At 36.5% G+C, this 18,676-nt stretch overlaps 1 protein-coding gene across 1 annotated transcript in view; it reads left to right on the top strand.

The window, feature by feature from the left end:
* The window catches only part of KIF16B (kinesin family member 16B), a gene marked incomplete at its 5' end in the record, with an annotated part of 121,923 nt that overhangs the window by 28,419 nt on the left and 74,828 nt on the right, over nucleotides 1-18,676 (top strand). The gene's annotated exons all lie outside the window — the stretch shown is intronic.

Below are 18,676 nucleotides of genomic sequence, written 5' to 3'. Positions count from 1 at the left end.
CAAAATGATGTATGCATGATACTTTAACTGTTCACTTTCAGCTTTGGCATATGTGTTTATTTGTATGTTTGGCAGGAATAACACTTGTTTCTAAGTTTTTTTTCACATTTCAGTAAGTGAATCATGTTTGTAAAATTGTTGCTAGTTAGACAAGTTAGTGTTGCATTTTGGTTAGAACGTGTGTTGGCTGTGTTTGAAGCATAGCTCTGTAATTTTAATGGCAGACTGAAATCTCTACTTTCATTTGAACAAATTTTATTTATTTTCTAGCTTCTTCCACCTCTCATCTGTATTAGAGAACACTCATTGCGTACTTCAGTTTTTGTTTCCTTTCTACAAGCTATGTCATCTGCCTGAATTTTTAAGAAAGATTTTAAAATCACTGCAAAATTAAAATAGGATTGCATATCTGTGGAGCTGGCAGAAAAAATTCAAGTCAGATGTTACTGCTGAATTTGTTTTCTTTTAGAAAAGTTGATAGAATAACTAGAATAACAACTGTTCCTAGAGATGTTTCCTTTCTCAACAATAGCTTACCCATCAACCATTATGTAGTATATGTACATTTTTCAAACTGAATTTATAGGGGAAGGAAAAATTCACATTTGTATTAGTCTCGTTAACACTTTATGCTTGATAGGATTCCCTTCATCTGGCTTGCGAGTGTTGTGTGGAAGACAAAATATTAAGAAAGTTTTAAAAGGACTGAAGTTAATTATTCTTGGTTATTTCAGAAATCACACAATAAATGCTGATGGCTTCACTTCCTCTGGAAGGCTGTTTAAGTGTGCTTGTGGTTTCATGCACTAGATGTCGCTGCAGATACGAAAATCATGTTCTTTGGCATGCTTAATTCAGATTTAATTCAGATATTTTAAGGGAAAATGATTTGCAATATCTTGACTTTCATTGCTGTTCAGATCTACTAAAATGAATTTATGAGAAAGCCAAAACGTTGGTTTAGGAGCAAGTCTTGAGGAACCTGAGTAACTGTTTTGACAGAAATGCCTGTGAACAACGATTCACAGGTGGGATGCACTGTGATTATGTACATTCAAAATTATTGCAATTATTTACCAGTACATTTTTCAACTCTCCTTTTCAAATGACTGTATATCTAGAATGTTTGACAAATTACTCCAGCTAAAACCTTTAAAACATATTTATTTTCTTAACTTTGTTGTAGCATTGATATTTTAGGGATATAGAAGAACAGTTTCTGAGAGAGGTGGTATCTTTTATTTGACAAAGCAATACAGCTTAGAAAGCAAATGGGCTTCTAGACATACAAATCTTCCAACAGTCCACTTTTGCTATATTTGCTTTCTATTTTAATGGATCTTGCAGTTGAAAAGCCAGTGGCAATGATATGCAGCTTCTATTTATAACTCTTTCATTTAACATTTTTCTCTTCATTAATCACTTCTGTAGATTTATAATTGAATTTCAGTACATGAAAATTTAATAAGTTTATTGGTTTTTTTTCCATCTTTTTTTTTTTTTTTGGGAAAGTTTTCTGGCAACAAGGAAGCGTTTTCTGTTCTCAATCCTTGTACAGTATTTACCCACAACTCCTGCCTCCGGAGCAATGACAAGTAGTTTCTAGTTAAGCTCTATTTTATTAAGGTTTGTTTTCTTACACCTTGCCATGTGCATTATTTATTTCCCAAGTGTAGCAGTTGTTGGCAGGGGTTGTAGTCCATAAAATCGTTTGTTCTGGTCAGAAGATCTGAAGTTGGGATAAATTGTCATTACTAAATGTCACAGAGCTTTACTTCTCCAAAGCCTCTGCAGATGAACTTTTTGTTCTTTCAGTGTTGTTTTAGAATCAGGGACATGAAAACATAATATTATATCTTCCCTGCACCTTTTTAGGGGCTTTTTTGGTCATTATGATGAAATAAATTTATTTTCATCCCCGGATCTTTATGGTATTGGCCAGTGCACGGATTTCTGCTTTGGAATTTGAGCCTAAAAGGTCAACCAAATTTAATTGGTGTTACCTTTATTGTTTTTTCATACGGTATTACTGAACAAATGCCATTATTAAAAGCTGATTATCACTTTACCTGTCCATCCCCCTTGCTGCAGTCTGGTAAGTATCTCTAAGTCAATGCTAACTGAGAAGAAAGTGGAGAGAGAGAGTGGAGAATTTTCTATAAAAGCAAACAAACAGAAACTTTTTGAGGGGTTATATGACTGTCCTGAGATATGCATTGCTTTTTCTTCAGGAGAGCAGCTCTCTATGCTCTTCACTCACCAATGACTTTTTTCAGTGCTTTGTCCATTCGCAGCATTGACTTGCTGTTTTCAGAGGAAGAAAAAAATACTAAATTGAGAGCTGCTGCTACTGATCTGCTGTAGCTTTTTTCCTAATAGAAACACTATTGAAAGGGTCCCTGCCACCTGGGGAACACAGAGTGCAACAGTCAGAAGTAGATTTCAAAAGAAATAGTTGCCTGATTTCAAGTCCGTCTGCCACCTCTGTTCACCTTATTAAGAAACCTCCTTTCTCTCTTGCAGCCTCTTCAGCTGCTTGGGATGACTCTGTGGTGGCCTGACCACTTGTAACTTTCTAGAAGAAAATAGAAATTAAAATCAAGAGATGGCTGATGGTATTGATAGTTTTTTATTTCAGTTTTAAACTTTTTGCCACTTGAAACCAGCTGGACCATGTAGAAGCCTGGTCAAGGGCTGCTGTTTCTGAGCTCAACAACCACGGCTTAAGGCAGGGTTGAATAGTTTGGTTGATCCAGGCTGTGCATTCCAAAAGAGGCCGTTCAGTTTCTAGGAATAACCATACTCCCAAGTATTTTGCTGCTGTCCTCCTTACAACTGGGGCCCTGCATTTGTAGATTATCCAGGCCATGCTTAGCTTTAATCCATCCCTAGGGCTTGTAGGCGGTGTTCAAATGAGAGGGAGTCAGACAGAGTGAGTTGCTTTTGAAATCCTTTCTACAGCTCAGATGCCACTTGTTCAACAATTCCTCCTGGGCATTTGATCTGCTTTTCTATTAATTTTCTTGTGACAGGAAGGGGGCTAAATTGAAAGCAGTGGAAGCTCCTGATTTAGCCTGTAGAAAAAAGAATATACCCTGAAAGCTGTTTCTTCTAAAGGATCAGCAGAGAAATAGCAAGAAGGAAAAAAGACAGAATGTAAATTTCTCATTGGACTTGGTTATGAGGGGGCAAAGAATTCCAACATCAGTGTTTTAGATGAAATTTATCTTGAGTCCCTCACAAAGGAACTATTTCTAGAGGCAGTGTGCATTTAATCTGAAATACTAGAACCATCTTATTATGCCGGTGTTTTTAGCAGTATATTTAGGAGTTTATTACCACAGGATTCTGATAGCTTTGGGTAGATGGTACTACTGTGCACCTGCCTTAAGGCTATGCTCAGTGTCCCATTAAGATATTGACTCATACAGTCGTACAGTGGTCGAAGTGCTGCTGGAGTGATGTGCTTGTTCTTTGTTCTTCCCAACTACAGAGATGGTATTTGTAATTAAATCCACAACAAGATACCTTAAACCCAGAGGGCAGCACAGATCTGCTGGTGTTGCAGTTGGGCTGTATTCCTGAACAAAGGAAAGGGCAGGCCCAGTTTTGGATTGCCACGTATCTCTTCAGGATCATTCACTCTGTACCTCAGGAGCTGGGCTGTGAGGGACAAGTACATGTGGGCAACCCAAGTCTATTCATCTTCCTCTGGAAAAGAGTTTACTATTTTGTTGCTAGTCCTGAACCCTGTTGCTTTTTTTTTTTCTCCTTGGTAATTGTATGCATAGCCTTACTCCTTTCTTCAGCTTCTTCCAATTACAAGGGTTACATGCTGGCCCTGAGGAAGGGACTAAGAGACTTTAAAGTGATCTGTTACTTTAGATTCATCTGTATGGAAGTAGAGATGAGTTTCTAGCTAAATAATAAATAAAGCAGAACTCTAGGTGAGTGAAATGCTTCTTAATTCTCCCATCCCCCAAGAAACACAAAAAACGAAATAGCTTTTAAAATGAATAAATATATTAGCTATGAGACTAGGTTTTTTTCCTCTATAATTCCATGACTCATTCATCATCCAGCTTTAGCAACAAATGAGGTAGGAGTCCTGTAGATAATAGTCTAGTTCACTGCATTCTCTTGATTCATTCCCAGAGTACAGTCTATGGAATGAATTATTCACAGGTCCTGTAGAAAATATATGATCATGTAATTAAAGACAGTATTGTAATGCATATGGGAAAAGAGGATGAATTAAGATAGCCTATTTCTTCCTCTTCCAGCCAGGTCCTTTCCCCCTTTTAGATACCAGCATGAAGAATACCGAGGGCAGAGTTGCTATCTTTTAGCTGGAAGGTATAATACCTCCTGCTAGGAAAGATCACTAATCGCAAGAAAAGTCTTGTTCTTTGCCCCAGATGTCAGCACTGCAATACATAGACTTATTTTTCCTCTGAGAATAATATATGCTCAGTGTGGTCACACATAGGAAGCTGTGAAGAGGTGATGCCTGCCCCACTTCAGACAGCAGAACGCTTTCTGCCTCGTTTTTTTTTTGAAATAGGAGAATAGTTTTCCCTTAAACCCAGGCTAGTGGGGGCAGAAACCAGCCTGCAGCAGGTGCTCTAGCATGGAAAATGGCAGCTTTGATGGTTTAAATTTTGTAAGCCACTGGAAAATAGGATTTTACAGGCTAGTGTCCAGGAAGCTTGAGCAGCCGAACAGGCACCTCTGCTTACAATTAGCCAAATCCTGCGGTTCTATTCAGAGAGTTTTTCTCAGATGTCAGTAGTAGGTCTGTCTGTACAAGGTCTGAAGTGTCATGGAGCAGGCATTTCAACCTGTTAAGTTTGTCATTGTGATTCCAGGAGTGCAGGCCAAATTTCCTGAGAAATTACTTAGAATCTGCCAAGGCTTCTGATGGAAGTCCTTGCAGCACATGAAGTACAGCGGTGCTTTGGGGTGCCACTACCCCAGTACCACTACCCTAACAAGGTTTCTGTGTATTAACACCTGCCTGTCAGCAGTGAGCATGTGGAGATCAGTTCTGAGGGGGAACAGAAAATGAAAAAAGGAAAAGGTAAGATGACCTTAGGAGACTACAAACTGCTCCTGTAATTCCCATATTCTTTAAAGGAATAGCATCATTAATTTTCCTTCATTTTAGCTTCATTTTTTTAGCAGTTGCTCATTTAAGCATTTCTGCATTCTGCATCTGCCTTTTTAATTGACATTCATTTCAGAGAGCTATTGATGCCTGTATGGGCTGGTGCTGGAGCACCTGCACCTTCACAGTAAGCAGTTCACAACAAAAGTACAGTTTTCTGATCTTGGTTGTTGCAGACTCTTTAATGGCTTTTCTTGATTGATGAGGGTGATGTGGTCTAATGCTGCAGGAGACTGGCAAAAATCTGATTAGGAAGCTTCCTCTCAGTTGTGGTTTTCTTTGTGGCTTTGAATAGTGGAAGTTTCTTCCTCTTGAAAGACTAAAGTGTCTTAATTGTACTAAACTTTTTGTTTTGATTGTGCTGAAACTGGCCATGGCAGCCAGTAGGATGGTGTTACTTCTTTGTCCCATTGACTAGGAGAAGACATAGTAGGAATTTGTGCCTTGTCTATCCTATGTATGTATGAATGAATCAATATTCCTTTTCATAATTGATGATTATAGAAATAATTTATTGCTTATAAAGGAAGACCATATTTTAATTTTCAAAAGCATTTTATTGAAGTCCTAGGATTGTATAAAACATAGCTTTGAGATGTCCACAGATGATAAAGCATACACCTCCTCGTGGGTGATGTGTTTATTTCCTCTTCTCTTCTCCTTGCCTCCCAAATAGCACCTAGTGCTTTTGTGGCTGGTGGTTCAACATTTATTTTGTTATTCCAGAAACCACACCTATGTCAAGCTGAAGACAGTAAAACATAGACATTTGCAGCTTTGGAGAATACAAGAAAGACTTAACGCACACCCACTAAAAAGAGAAGCAGCTTCACTGATACAATACAGAACAAAACAGCTTTTCCTAGTTAATGTTTAGGCTGTCACTTAATAGGAATCTCAAATATTTCAAAGTTGTTTTCTTCAAACACATTTTTTTTTTACCCTCGAATTGTCTTGTCAATCACAATTAGACACAATCGAATTTCTTTCCGCTGCTGCTCAGTGTTTTGTCTTGGCTAATCTTTGTGGTAAGTATTTTGTAAGGGAGCTAGCCTGCAGAGCAAGAATGGTGGCCATGCAACCAGTTCTCTTCCAAAATATAACAGCCTAAATACTCAGCTCTGCGTCTCCCTTCATCTTTTAAGGAATTATTACTAGTAAGCTCAAACCAGATTTCAGTCTTTTGAAATATTTTTTCATCCTCTCCTAACTCTTGTTCCTCTCTTCCATACAGTCAATGCTTAGCAGTGGAAGTTCCTTGTTCCTCTTTTAGTTCTTTAAGTAGTATTATGCTTTGAGAACTCTTTTACCTTCTTAACCATCATACCAATAACTTTCCTAATACTGGTATTTCTCATGTTTCCTGGCATACATTTCCAGCATTGCCTAATATTGGCAGGGGTCATTATGTATATGCTAGCTGTCCAAAAAACTGTTGGTGAAATGTCTGCCTGTCTTCCAGGAGGCAATGCAGTATTCAAAAGTAAGATGATGCAGTCATGAAAGTCATGGTGAACATGTCTGTTTGGTTTCCAAGTAATTTTTTTTTTCTCTGAGACTGTTGTAGTTTTTTTCAGTTGGTCCATGGCAAGATTGCTTTATGCAGAATATTTTTTTTCTGGTATGCTTATGTATTTTCCCATCTAAGTATAAGAATATTATTGAGACATACAGTATAAAGAATACCGAGCCCTGACAATTTAATGAAACCTAATATCCTCCTCTTTCCACTCCAGTCTTCCCAGAAGGGAATCAAAAATCTTGTCAGCAGTGATTGACTCATCCAATAGAATCTTGTTAATGAGAATGCAGGTTCAGTTTTATTTGTTGCAGGGCAACGTGTTGGTGTTTCATGTTATCCCTCTTCTAGGCACTGAAACATCAGCTAATGCTTGAAGGCTTTTTAGGAGCCTAATTCGCATTTGTTCTCAGTAGATTTGGCTGTATGAATACCTTAAACACAGGGTTTAGACAGAATGCTATGGGGTAGTTTTAAGTTTTTCTTTTCCCCAGCACAGCTTCCTTCTATGTGAAAGAAGTCTCATTGTTTTACTGGAGCTTTTTAAAGGAGATTATTTGTGATTTCAAGCGGCTTCTGAGAATTAATAGGTCATCCATGAATATCAGTTTCTGTGTCTGGAGTTTTTACCCTTAGGTAAATCCAGAAGACATAATTGAGACCAACTAATCTACAACAGACCAGTTAAAGACTCGCTCATCTTCAAAATGTCAACTTCTGTAGAACTTTCTGTTAAACATTTACATTTAATTTCTTTACAAGTCTGATTTGCAGCATCTGGACAAACTGTTGCTGAAGGATTTGTTCTGAATATGTTTCATTAAATTCTTGGATTTTCTGTAGGGCACATATTTCTGTTTAAAAAGTATCTTCCTACATGAGCACTTCTCCAGATCTTTGATTGTCAAAGGTTAGAAGTTTGTTTTCAACTCTTTTTCATTTCCCTTTGTGTTCTCATTTTATGGCTGTGTTAACTCATCTCCAGGTTTGTTTCCTTATGCTGTGTGATGTTTCAAAACATAAAGAACAGTGTTTCAAATTCTTGTATTTTGTAGTGGTCCAAAGCTGCTCAGACCTTAATTATGTGAAGAAGCAGTCTGATAGCTTAAAGAGTGAAATTGGTTTATTACTTTCCCCTGGAAGCTTCTTACCATCCTCCTCCATTTTCATTCCTGCAAACAGGCTGCAGTATCAGACTTCCAGTTTTGATTGGATAGTGGGGTTGTCAGTGCAAGGGCTTGACAAGGTGATGGTAGGCCAGGAAAGGTACTGACATGACACAAGAAAATACCATATTTGAATCTTTGGAAAAAGCAACGACTGGTCTCTTCTTGTGTTTTATTTTTTCTTTTTTTCGGTTGAGTATGGGTATCTTTGTTTTGAAAAATTATTTCTAGTCAAAAGAAATCATTCAAAATCCCACACCTTAGTCATCATGGGAAGCTTAATTGCTCTAAGGAACAAGATAAGCTGTCCAGAAGCTTTAAAAGAAAAATCAGGATACCTAATTGTGGATAATGTTTCATGTGAAGGAATGACACATCCTTAGTTGTTTTTTCGATGTTTTTTATTTTTTTTCCAGTGGTATCCACTTGTCATTTGTGCATCTGCATCTTCTGTGGTGACAGCTTTTTAATGGGAACTCTGAGAAAACCAGAGTTTGGAATATTGATATGTTAATTGCTCCGTGATATTCATTTATTTACTGATTACATGCTGTAGGAACACTCTGGATTTAGGGGAAAACAATAAGTCTTAGGCAATGTGACTGCCACATCGCCAGAAATTATCTGTGTTAAAGGAGAGGAGCGTTTAGTTTCATTTTTCTGCTGTTCATTTGAGTTGCTAATTGGCCCCTATAGGAAAGCACAGATCCGTTTGTCTCTTTGGTTACATATACCAACTTATTTAATGTTTGCAAGGAAAGCTTTTTCCATTGAGAAATGCAACTGATTATGTGGCAAATAAAGTCTTGCTTTTGGGCAGTTGCAATGTAGATGTTTAAAATGCCCAGATGAGTTCCAGTAACCCCCCTGCCGTTTACCTCTATTTACACAGTCTTTAATTACGTGATCACATCATATTCTCTCATTATTTCTTTCTCTGGTTTCAGTAAGTGAAGAGATGGCTGCAAAATCCTACATGGATTTCTGAGATGCATAAGGAGGGAGGCTGTGGTCTGATGGGCCTTGCTTGGCTTCAGAGTTAAGGTCATATATAGGGAGCATAGCAGAAAGGCAGAGGAGGATTTTAAGGTTAAAAATTCATTTAACCCAGGGAAAGTGTATCTTATTGTATCCCTAACCCAGGGAAATATGAGAGAGTTTCTCTCTGAGGAATTTTCTTTTGGCTGTTTTCCTTTAAAGTTGCCAGTCTCTTAAGATCTAAAGTGATTAGCTGAATTTAAGACACTCATTAAGACACTTAATTGAAATATGCCTGGGAGAGAATTTGGTCATACTTGGTTTTATGTTTTAAATCTCTGTAGTCTTGTCCAAATATAAGCTGCTTTAGATAGGAAGTAGTTTTCTTTACTTTTTAACTACTTTAAAGCCTAATGCCATAGATGGATTTTGGTAAAGCAATGTCCAAGTTTGTCCTGAACTCAACAAGTAGTATTCGGAGGTCATAAACTTTTGTTTGCCAGTAATCTTTTTGGTCTTAATCCACCTGTCAACTGGTTTTCATAAAGAAAGGACATTGTACATGTTAAATTCAAGCTGACCATCACAAAGTCCTGGTTGGCAACATTTTAAAAAGATATTTTTAATATATTCCCGACAGTTAATTTTAATGAAGCATTGAAATGAATATTTCAAACACCTAGTCTGCCTTCTATTTAAATAGTTACAAGTAGACCCATTACATGGTCTTACTTAATTTCTGAAAATAGGAAACTTTTAGTGTCCTGGCTTCCTCAAAGACTTAGAATTGAAAGAGTGGATTTGCCCTCCATCTGTTGTGGTTGGTGATATTTACTTCTTAGTCATTAGTCATTGAAAAGTGCTACACTGTACACTAGATCAGTGCATTAATCCTTTTATTCATTTACACAGTGGGATGAATTAGCCCCACTAGATATATAATTGAGGTGCAGTAGTACCTGTCAGGCTTCACTGAGAATTCAGGTGAGAGGCAAGAAGAGGGCAACTGAAGAAGAAAAACTTGTCTTATTTTTTTGCAGTATGTAAATATAACAAATATCATACCTCCTTTGAACATGAGTTTCTTTATTATTTCATTTTAGCTGGGAAAATTAGTCTCCTGGAGGTTTTTCTGAGAAGGCAAAAAAGATGACAGCTATTCAAGTTAGGGGTCAGATCAATCAGCAAAGTGCAAAGGTCAGTGATTGCTTCTGGAGCTTTAGATAGATTGCTTTGAATTTTCTCCCTAAAGATACAGCAGGTTTGTATCCTTAAAGGAAGCATTTACTCTCATAGGCTAAATGAGCCCTGTATTCTAGAAATACTCAAATCTGGCAAGACTGCCATAATATACTGTAGTCTAGATTACTGACAAGGAAAGAGATTCCTCCCTTCTGTGGGCTGTTTGGTTTGGTATTTTTTTTTTCCTCTTCCTTGTTCAATTTTAGTTGAACTTAAAAAAAAATGTGATGGGAACTTTACCCTTCAGCCAATATTTGGAATGTCTCTCTTGGCTATGAAATATTAAGTATTCTGTTTATTTGTTTTTATTAGATATGGTATTCCTTTTGGCCTTGGTGTTAGAGACTTATGCCGGATTATAGCTTTTTTTTTTTTTCTAATAGGTTGTTTTATTTAATTTTTAAAGGACACTTCCCTTTGGTGCAAATAGTACCTGTTTCTTGAGACTATATTTTGGGAATGATACTCTTCTCGTTTTGCTCTTTCCCCTTACTTTTTGTGTGTCTGTTATCTTTGTTTGACCTACTCTTTTAATTTTTTTTTTTTATATCAATGCTTTGGTCTTGTCTGGTATTTATACATGTGATTCATAGTTGTTTCGAATTAAAACTGAGGTCCTCCTGTTGCAGTTACTGCTCAGGCATTTGGTTTCCCTTTATGCTATTTTTTTAAACCAATTCAAGTACTATATTGGGCTATTGCAAATTACAATTACTTGTTTCGTTTTATTTCATTGTTAAAATTATGAAACAAACTGTAGTTTCATTAAATGTAATTAATGGACATAGACATTTCCTATCTCCTCTGGTTTTGTTGTTGAATTGTAAATGCTGCAGTTTAGAGAATTCAAGTCAATTGACAGTATACTAAGTATATAGTTTTTATTTATATGTACATATACGTATCATGTATACTGTTAATGATATAATTTGAGTTTGGTTTTAGATAGGGTTTATTTCACTGGAATTTGAAAAAAAGGAGGATGTGTATAGTTGCTGAGAAAAGTTTAGTTTCCCCAGCTGAATGTACCAGCTATACAAAGGAAGAGTATCAACAATCCCAGTCACTTAATGACGTGTACAACCAGTTGCTGATACCATTTGTGCCAGCTTAAAGCACCAATTATTTTATGCTTTGGGTACACAAAATCAAACTGATTGTTTTTAAAGGGCACTTTATACTGTCTTTTTGTGGCATCCTCAAATGTTTGCCTCGAGATCAAAGGGAATACATTTTTGCAGTTTCTGACCTTTTAATAGACCTTTAATTTGCATTAAAAACTTCATGTAAGTGACAACTTGTATTTGCTGTCACTGACCCAGTAAATCCTAACACATTATTTCTAGGGAAAAAAGTAAGGTGATTACACCTTTGTCAATTACTAGAAAAGTCATTATAAACCATGTTCTCAAAATGAAATGAAAGAAAAATAGTGTGCTGAAATACTACCTAGTGGAACTAAACATTTAAAGCTAAATGCAAATGTTAAATTCAGAACTGCTACTCTGACCTGCATTCATTATGCTGAAGTAAATTGTGGAGGGACTCAAAACCTTGACTAATATTGCTTCCTGGATGGATTATATTTGCTGGACTAGTATGAAGACTTTTTTAGCATTTTAAAGAATGCTTTTCTTGTGAAGACCTCTTTAAAATGGTATATTATTTCTGACATCTGTCTTTAAAAAATTGGAACAATCATAACTACCTTCTTCCCTGTAAATCTGTTGCTTTTAAAATAGTCATTTCCTATTTAATATTATTGTCTATAGTCTGTGATCATTTCTAGAGCTAGCTGGTCCTGGTTTGTCTGCTCAGTGTGTGCTGGATCTGGCTGTGTCCCAGTGATCCCTGCTAGAGACAGCTGTAGGACTGAGTCTCGTTTCTGTGGGTATTGGTAAGGCAGCTGACCCTGGGGCACATGGGAGACTGTGTCCTGATTTAGGTAATGTGGGGGTTAGAGTTTAAATAAAATAAAAATGCTTATAGAGAGGATGTGATGAAAGCAGTGGTACTGGGAGGGAAGTTGGTAGTGGTGGAGTTTTCTGGGAGATGGTGCTGGAGCTCATTTTTGGGCTTGACCGTGTTTCACGATTTCTTTAGGTGTGTTAACTGGTAAGGTTGAGCTGATATTAAAGCTGGGAGATGTAATTTGTCTCACAGAGCATCTCAAAGAGAATGGGATGACTCTAAGGATTAGAAAAATAGAAGGGTGATTGATGGTAAATAGTTTGCAGTGCTAAAGCATTGGGACTAATAAGAGCTTCACACACCGTGGAAGGGGAGGAGGATGGCCTGAGACTTCGCTGTCATGAGTAGAATGCCTGCATGAAAGATGGATGAGTCTTGGAAGGATCCAATAGATGCTTTGTGCAGGGAGTGGAAAAGGGCTGTCGTTGGACGTGGTGCTGGCAAAATTGTGTGTGCACTGGGAACGTGGCATGTGAGTTACCAAGGTCAAGGGAGGGTGTCAGGGTATGGTGAGCCCAGTCATATGTAAGAAGTTTGGAGTTTGGCCTGACATAACCACAGCAAGGAGGGTGGATGCGACTGCTGGCAGGAACTATCAGTGAATAAATGGTGGAGAAGGAAAAACTATTATTTCAGCTGAATGTCAGTAGTGATTCAAAATACAAAGGTATTAACTGACTGCTAGTAAGTTCAGACTAAATAATTGAAAAAAAATTACGTTACATAAAGGATAAGAGCCTGAGTGTAACCTACAAAGTGTTTTATTGTGTTATTTAGGAACTGCACTTGGTAACCTAAGAGGTCACTTCCAGTTCTTTGTTCTCAGGCAGGAGCAACATTGCTGGCATTCTGAGTAAAGGTTAAATTCCTGAGGTTTTGGTTGAATTACAAAACTAATCAAGTACTCTTTCTTGTGTTTTGTAGGGCTTACTGGCAACTTTGCTAAATTTTTAGTGTGCTCACCTCTTAATATTGTGAGTGCAACTTCAGTAGTTGCCTGTCTCTTCTTTATAAATAATTAGCATTAGTTGAAAATTCATATTAGTCATCCATCTGTTTATGTAGCACTTCTCTTTCAGAAGAACTATATCTAGAATTATTCAGATAATATCTGTAAATAGAAGTCTGTTTGCAGTGTATTCCTCCAAAATCCTGCTATTTTTAATCCGTTAAAGACCTTTCCAAATGTTAGGACTGTACCACTCAAATAATGGCAAGAAGATTTGAGTGGAAAATAACAAAGTTTGTATCTAGAAAGGAAAAAAAAAAATAATGTAGAGATGGAACTGGGCCATGGTCTACAGTTGTTTTGTACAAGGGTGGCGATTGTGTTGTATAGTTGAGTTTACAAGACTGACTTTTCTCAGAGCTCTTATGTTATTGAGTTAGTATCAGGTTGCCATTCTACAAGTATTTGCTCAAACATCAAAAAACACTCAGACCAAAGGCTCCATGAGTTTTGCATCAGACTTGAGGCTTTAGTAATGACATGAGTCATGCAGGATGATGTTCAAATTGAAGCCCAAGCCCAAAGTTAGACGTTTTCATCAAGGACAGTTATTATTTACCAATACTGTATGGAATAGAATATATTTACAAACAATATTTTAAAAGTTTACCTGAGAAGGGAATTGCAGGCTTGAAGGATCATGTGTCTTATCCAAGTAGACAAAAATATTCCCGTTTAAAAGAAGAAGGCTGCGAGGGGGGACATGATGATAAACAGTCTTTTTTTCACAGGAATAATAAAAGCATCACACATCCCAATGACATATCTGGAAAATTTTCAAACTCTTAAGATAAATTCGACTTCTGTGGAATACACAGTTGATGCATACAATAATAAGACAATATTTTTTTATCTGAGTTCTGCTTATTGGATAATTTAGTTAGGATGTCAAAGCAATATATTAGTGTGGAAAATTACAGAATAATTTAGCTTGTGTACTTCCATTGTTTGATGGAAGCTCAATAATTTATTCAGCTAAACTGTTCGTGGGTTTTATTCTGTAAAACCTCACTGATCTATAATTTAGCTTGTTTGGCTTTCTAATGTGATGACAACCTGCAGCTAAACACAGAAAGAATTTACAAGTTAACAAAGTTTGAGTAAAAAGTTGTTTGAGCTGGTAAACTGGAGTTTAGTTTCTTTAGTTGTCAGGATTACAAGTTTTTGGTATTTAATGCAAATGAAGTGTCTTTTTTTTTTCTCCTCTTAATGAAGCATGCAGTACATTTTGTTAAAATAGAAAGCTGTGAACATGGGCAGCACTGGTGGCATTGCTGCACTTGGTTTATGTAACAAATCAAAAAGCTACATCTTATTCAAGGGGATATGATCTGAATGAGAACACAGCAGGTATGGAGTTGTTGGGCTAAACCTTGTAGAAACTGAGAAAGGAGGAAGGACTAGGTAAAGACAGACAACAAAAACAGCCCCCCCTCCAAAAATTTTCCATGTTATTTTCTTGAAAATGTCAAGAATTATGAAAGAATTGTCAAGAACTACAAATTATGAAATTGAGAAGCTAGGAAGGTGACCAGGGCGTTTGTCTTCAGTCAGACATGCTGCTTCCATGTTTGCCACTTCTCTGCACAGATCTTTGGAAAGGTAACTCACCAAAAGCAGAAAAAGCTGCATAATGGATCTCTAGGGTTTTTTTAGTGCCACTAATTTGAGTTTAATGTAGTAAGATCTTCCTTACTTCTTCTTAACACAGGATAAAACCAATTCATTATATCAAAAAAAGGTATAAATTTGAATAAGAAGGGATTTCTTATGCTGATTTTTATGCATAGTAGCCAAAGAATTTAATGCTGTGAGAATTTTTTAAAGTAAAAATTTAACAGGAGTCAAAAGAGGCCAAGAATTGATAACGCTAATTCATAAGGTATATTTACTGATAATATACACGAAGACACTAGGAAATCTGGCTTTAAATCAGGCTTCAAACCTTCTCATCCTTTTTACTGTTGTTAAAATAAAAATTATACTGGCTTAGATTAAGGACCTCTGTAGGTGAAGCAAGGTTTATTCAACAGTATCCAATTTTGAAACATAAAAGGAGGACAGTGGGTAGCAGTCCTTCCCCAGCTATCTCACCATGCTTTTTGTCTGTGGTTCTTGGAGCTTTAGAACAGCAGGCGATGGATATCCTGTGCTTTTGTCCACAAATAATTATATTTTCTCACCCTTTCTCCAGTTAATTTCTTGCATCTATGTAAATTATTGATATCCGCAGTGTCCTTCAGCTTAACTAAGGGCTGCTTTGGTTCTGAACTCTTACTAAATAATTTTCTTCTGTATATTCTGAGATCTGCTGGATTTGGAAATAAGCATTTTCATCTGTCCTCAAATTCTGAGCAGTATAGATTATTTTTTTTTCTGTAAATAGGAAACATTTTCAGTGATTTAGAGGGAGTGCAAAGTATACTGAATACATAATTAGAGGAAAACCAATTAAGAACTTCCCTTGCGTATAGTTTACATCTATATATTTTATAGAGAGCTTCATGTTAGTGCCAGGCCACTGAGTATCTTCAGTCATTTTTGTGAACTCAGGCTTTAATAGCATATTTTCAGTGAAATCAAACACACCCAAAGTACCTGTTAGCATAAGAATCAGCTCTACTATAGTCTGGTTAAATATTAATATAACGAGTTTTGCCATTGCACATTTTTACCCATAATTTCTTTAATTTGACATTATGCATTTTTTTGCATAATTTAAGTGTAGACATCTGAACATTATGCTGGCTAAGTAAATTGTCATGTTTTACTGGAAGTGTCTGCACAGTGTATTCTCAGGACTGTGTGCCAGCAGCTAACTGTTCAATATTTAAATAAAAGAATTGAGTTTTGCTTTGAAAGTGTAACAAATTAAACTCCTCTAAGAGGTTCTGTTCTTGAAAGGACAGTGTCCTAATTAGGTGTACTCTTTAATATGTGCTGGGCCAGTAGCAGCATATGTTTCTACTCCAGAAGTAGATTGTTTAATGAATGTTAAAAATATCTTTTGGTCTTATTTTCTTTTTTTTTTTAAATTCAATATCCTGTCGGCTAAAAAAGTAAACTTGTGTGGTGCCATTTTTGTGTGTGCATTTAAAGAAATATATTTAAAGAAATCCTATGTACCTTAGAGGTGTTCTTATCATGGGCAGCTGTATACAATGAAGAATAAATCTACAGCTCAAATAAGTACTTTACACAAAGATTTTGCTCTTAAAATACCAGCACATATCTTAGCTGCAAGCTTGGAGGTGCCACTGTATCAGTTAATAGAACAAACTTCATACTTCAGTGCAGAAGGGATGAGACTTCACAACAGCTTTTAGATCTCTCACAGAAGTGCTAATAAATTTACTATATCAAGATATTTCTGCCTGCTGACTCACAGCTGAAGAGACCATTATTTAAAAATAAAATATACCTCCCTCATTTGAACTTTGACTGAAGGAAGTGTTTTCTTGAGTACTGATTCAGAAATTTTTTTTTAGTTTGTTACTCTTCAGATGAGTCTGTTTAATCTAGCAGCCCCTTATGAAGAAAACCTTTTCTTCTCCTCACACACTAGCCATTTATATTAACTGGAGTGCTCCTTTGTGTGTAATACTTGGCTTCCTTTATTTTCCACGTTTATGAACTGAGGGAGTATGTCTACACTTTTCTCTGCAAGAATAATTCAAGCTAAGATGCATCTGGTATATGCAGCTTTCCTTAAACTCTACACTGAGGTTTTCATAAATTATCTGAATTATTGTTTGTTTGTTTTTTTAACAGGGACAGTGACCTTTCCTGCTCTTCTCATTTGACTTAGGGATTCACTGCTTCACAAATGGAAGTGAATCAAATCATGGCTCAAACCTAATAATTTCTCTGCCGTATAATAGCTTACAGACCTTCAATTTATTTCAAAAGAGGTCCATCCTCCTTTAGAAACATCCTTCTTATGCTGCTGAGGATTAGAGAGGGACAATTTGGCTGCTTCTTTCTGGCCTTTTTCTTGTTTTTCATTGTGGCAGAACAGAGTAATAACGATCTATTGTTGAAGAGGTTTCTGTGATTTTGGTTTGGGGCCAAAGGACAGAGTTGGACGTTCGGAGGCTTCCTTGCAGAAGCTTTTGAATCTGGAATTAAATTTTCAAGTTTAGCAGTTACTCCAGGTACCTGATTAGGAGTCAGGATTTTTAATAAATTGTGTCTGAAGATAAAAGCTAATTTACAGCAAATATTAAAGAAAAAATATTATAGTTAATCACAGCTAGTGTCTGCTGCATATATTATAATGCTTCCACCAAAAGGATGCATTCTGTGTGTAAATGGTAGTCATTTACAAAATAAGGGTTTAGAAACTCAATTAATTTGTGTTCTTTAATTTTAGTTCTGAATAAATAAGCAACACATCAATTTTAGAACACAATTACACATGCTTTATTTCTGAATATAGTAAAAACTTGTTAAATATTAAAGACCGGAAAATGCAGAAGCGTTATCTTCTTTATTCTTTGTTATTTGTGAGAGATTTTTCTCACCTGATGATAATTTCTTTGCCTCCTGGGATGTCTATTTTTTCCTCAGTGAGGGATGTGGGTAAATGTTTTGTTATGCTGGGGAAAAAAATGGTTCTTAGTATTTTACCAGTTCCACTGGGGTAAAGGTGCTAGCAGTTGTGTAAATGACCACTACTCCTCAGTGTTTTAAGTCTTCAGCCTCATCATATGGGAAGATTATAAATGGTGCATAACAGTAGATGCTACTCAATAAATATTTAGTACGTGATAGGTATTTTTGACTGAAATTACTTTTTCACTTGAACAATGATTTAAGCTCTATTTTTTGGTTTTATGAGGTGACACTTTTATCATATCAAGGAATGACTGGGTGCAGTTTGAATGTCAGAGAGCTGCAGGGCAACATGAATCACAGCTTCTTTCTTTCTTTCTGAATGCTGGAGAACTTTTTAAGTCATCCATGACCAGAGCAGGATTTCCTGGTTTTATTATGTATTGTCTCTTCTGTGTTGTGTCATCAGCTCATCTTCCCCAGACGTATCCATACTTAGAATTTTAAAAGTGGTATCAATATTGACAGTGTTTCTTACCGTGCAGGGAAAGGAGATATTGCATCTGCTTTCTTCTTGCAGATTTGTCAAGTTGCTGTACTTGGGAAAATACATATAACAATTTTTTTTCTTACGAACAGTGTGTAGTCTTGGTTGGCTTTGGAGAAGGCATACTGATGACTTGGAAAAGGAATAGTCATGTTGCTGTCAGAAAACCTATTTTCTGTGTTTACTAGCACCAAGAGAAAAGAGTGTGCCTTATAATGCACAGAAGTGATACTTGCTGATGTTGCCTCTGCTTCCCGGGTTGTCAGTCTTCCTTGGCTTGTAAGGGCTTAGCTCTTTAGGTAGAAAGATGTGTTTATTTTGAAAGATAGCATGTGTGCATGTTCAGTCTCTGTTGCCATTATCTTCCAGGCCTAGAAGCTGATAGGATTTGGCTTCAACTTGAAAAATAACTATAGTTTTGAAATAAGTTTCAGTATTTATGAAGTTTAACTTCTTTTTTATTGCATAGACTGTCTGATCAGTACTAAATTGCATGGTATTTTATCCAAGGTTGAAGTGTCCC

Source organism: Merops nubicus, unplaced genomic scaffold (assembly GCF_000691845.1).
Source record: "Merops nubicus isolate BGI_N331 unplaced genomic scaffold, ASM69184v1 scaffold2303, whole genome shotgun sequence".
Classification (NCBI taxonomy): Eukaryota; Metazoa; Chordata; class Aves; order Coraciiformes; family Meropidae; genus Merops; species Merops nubicus.
This window is presented reverse-complemented; position numbering and strand designations above follow the sequence as displayed.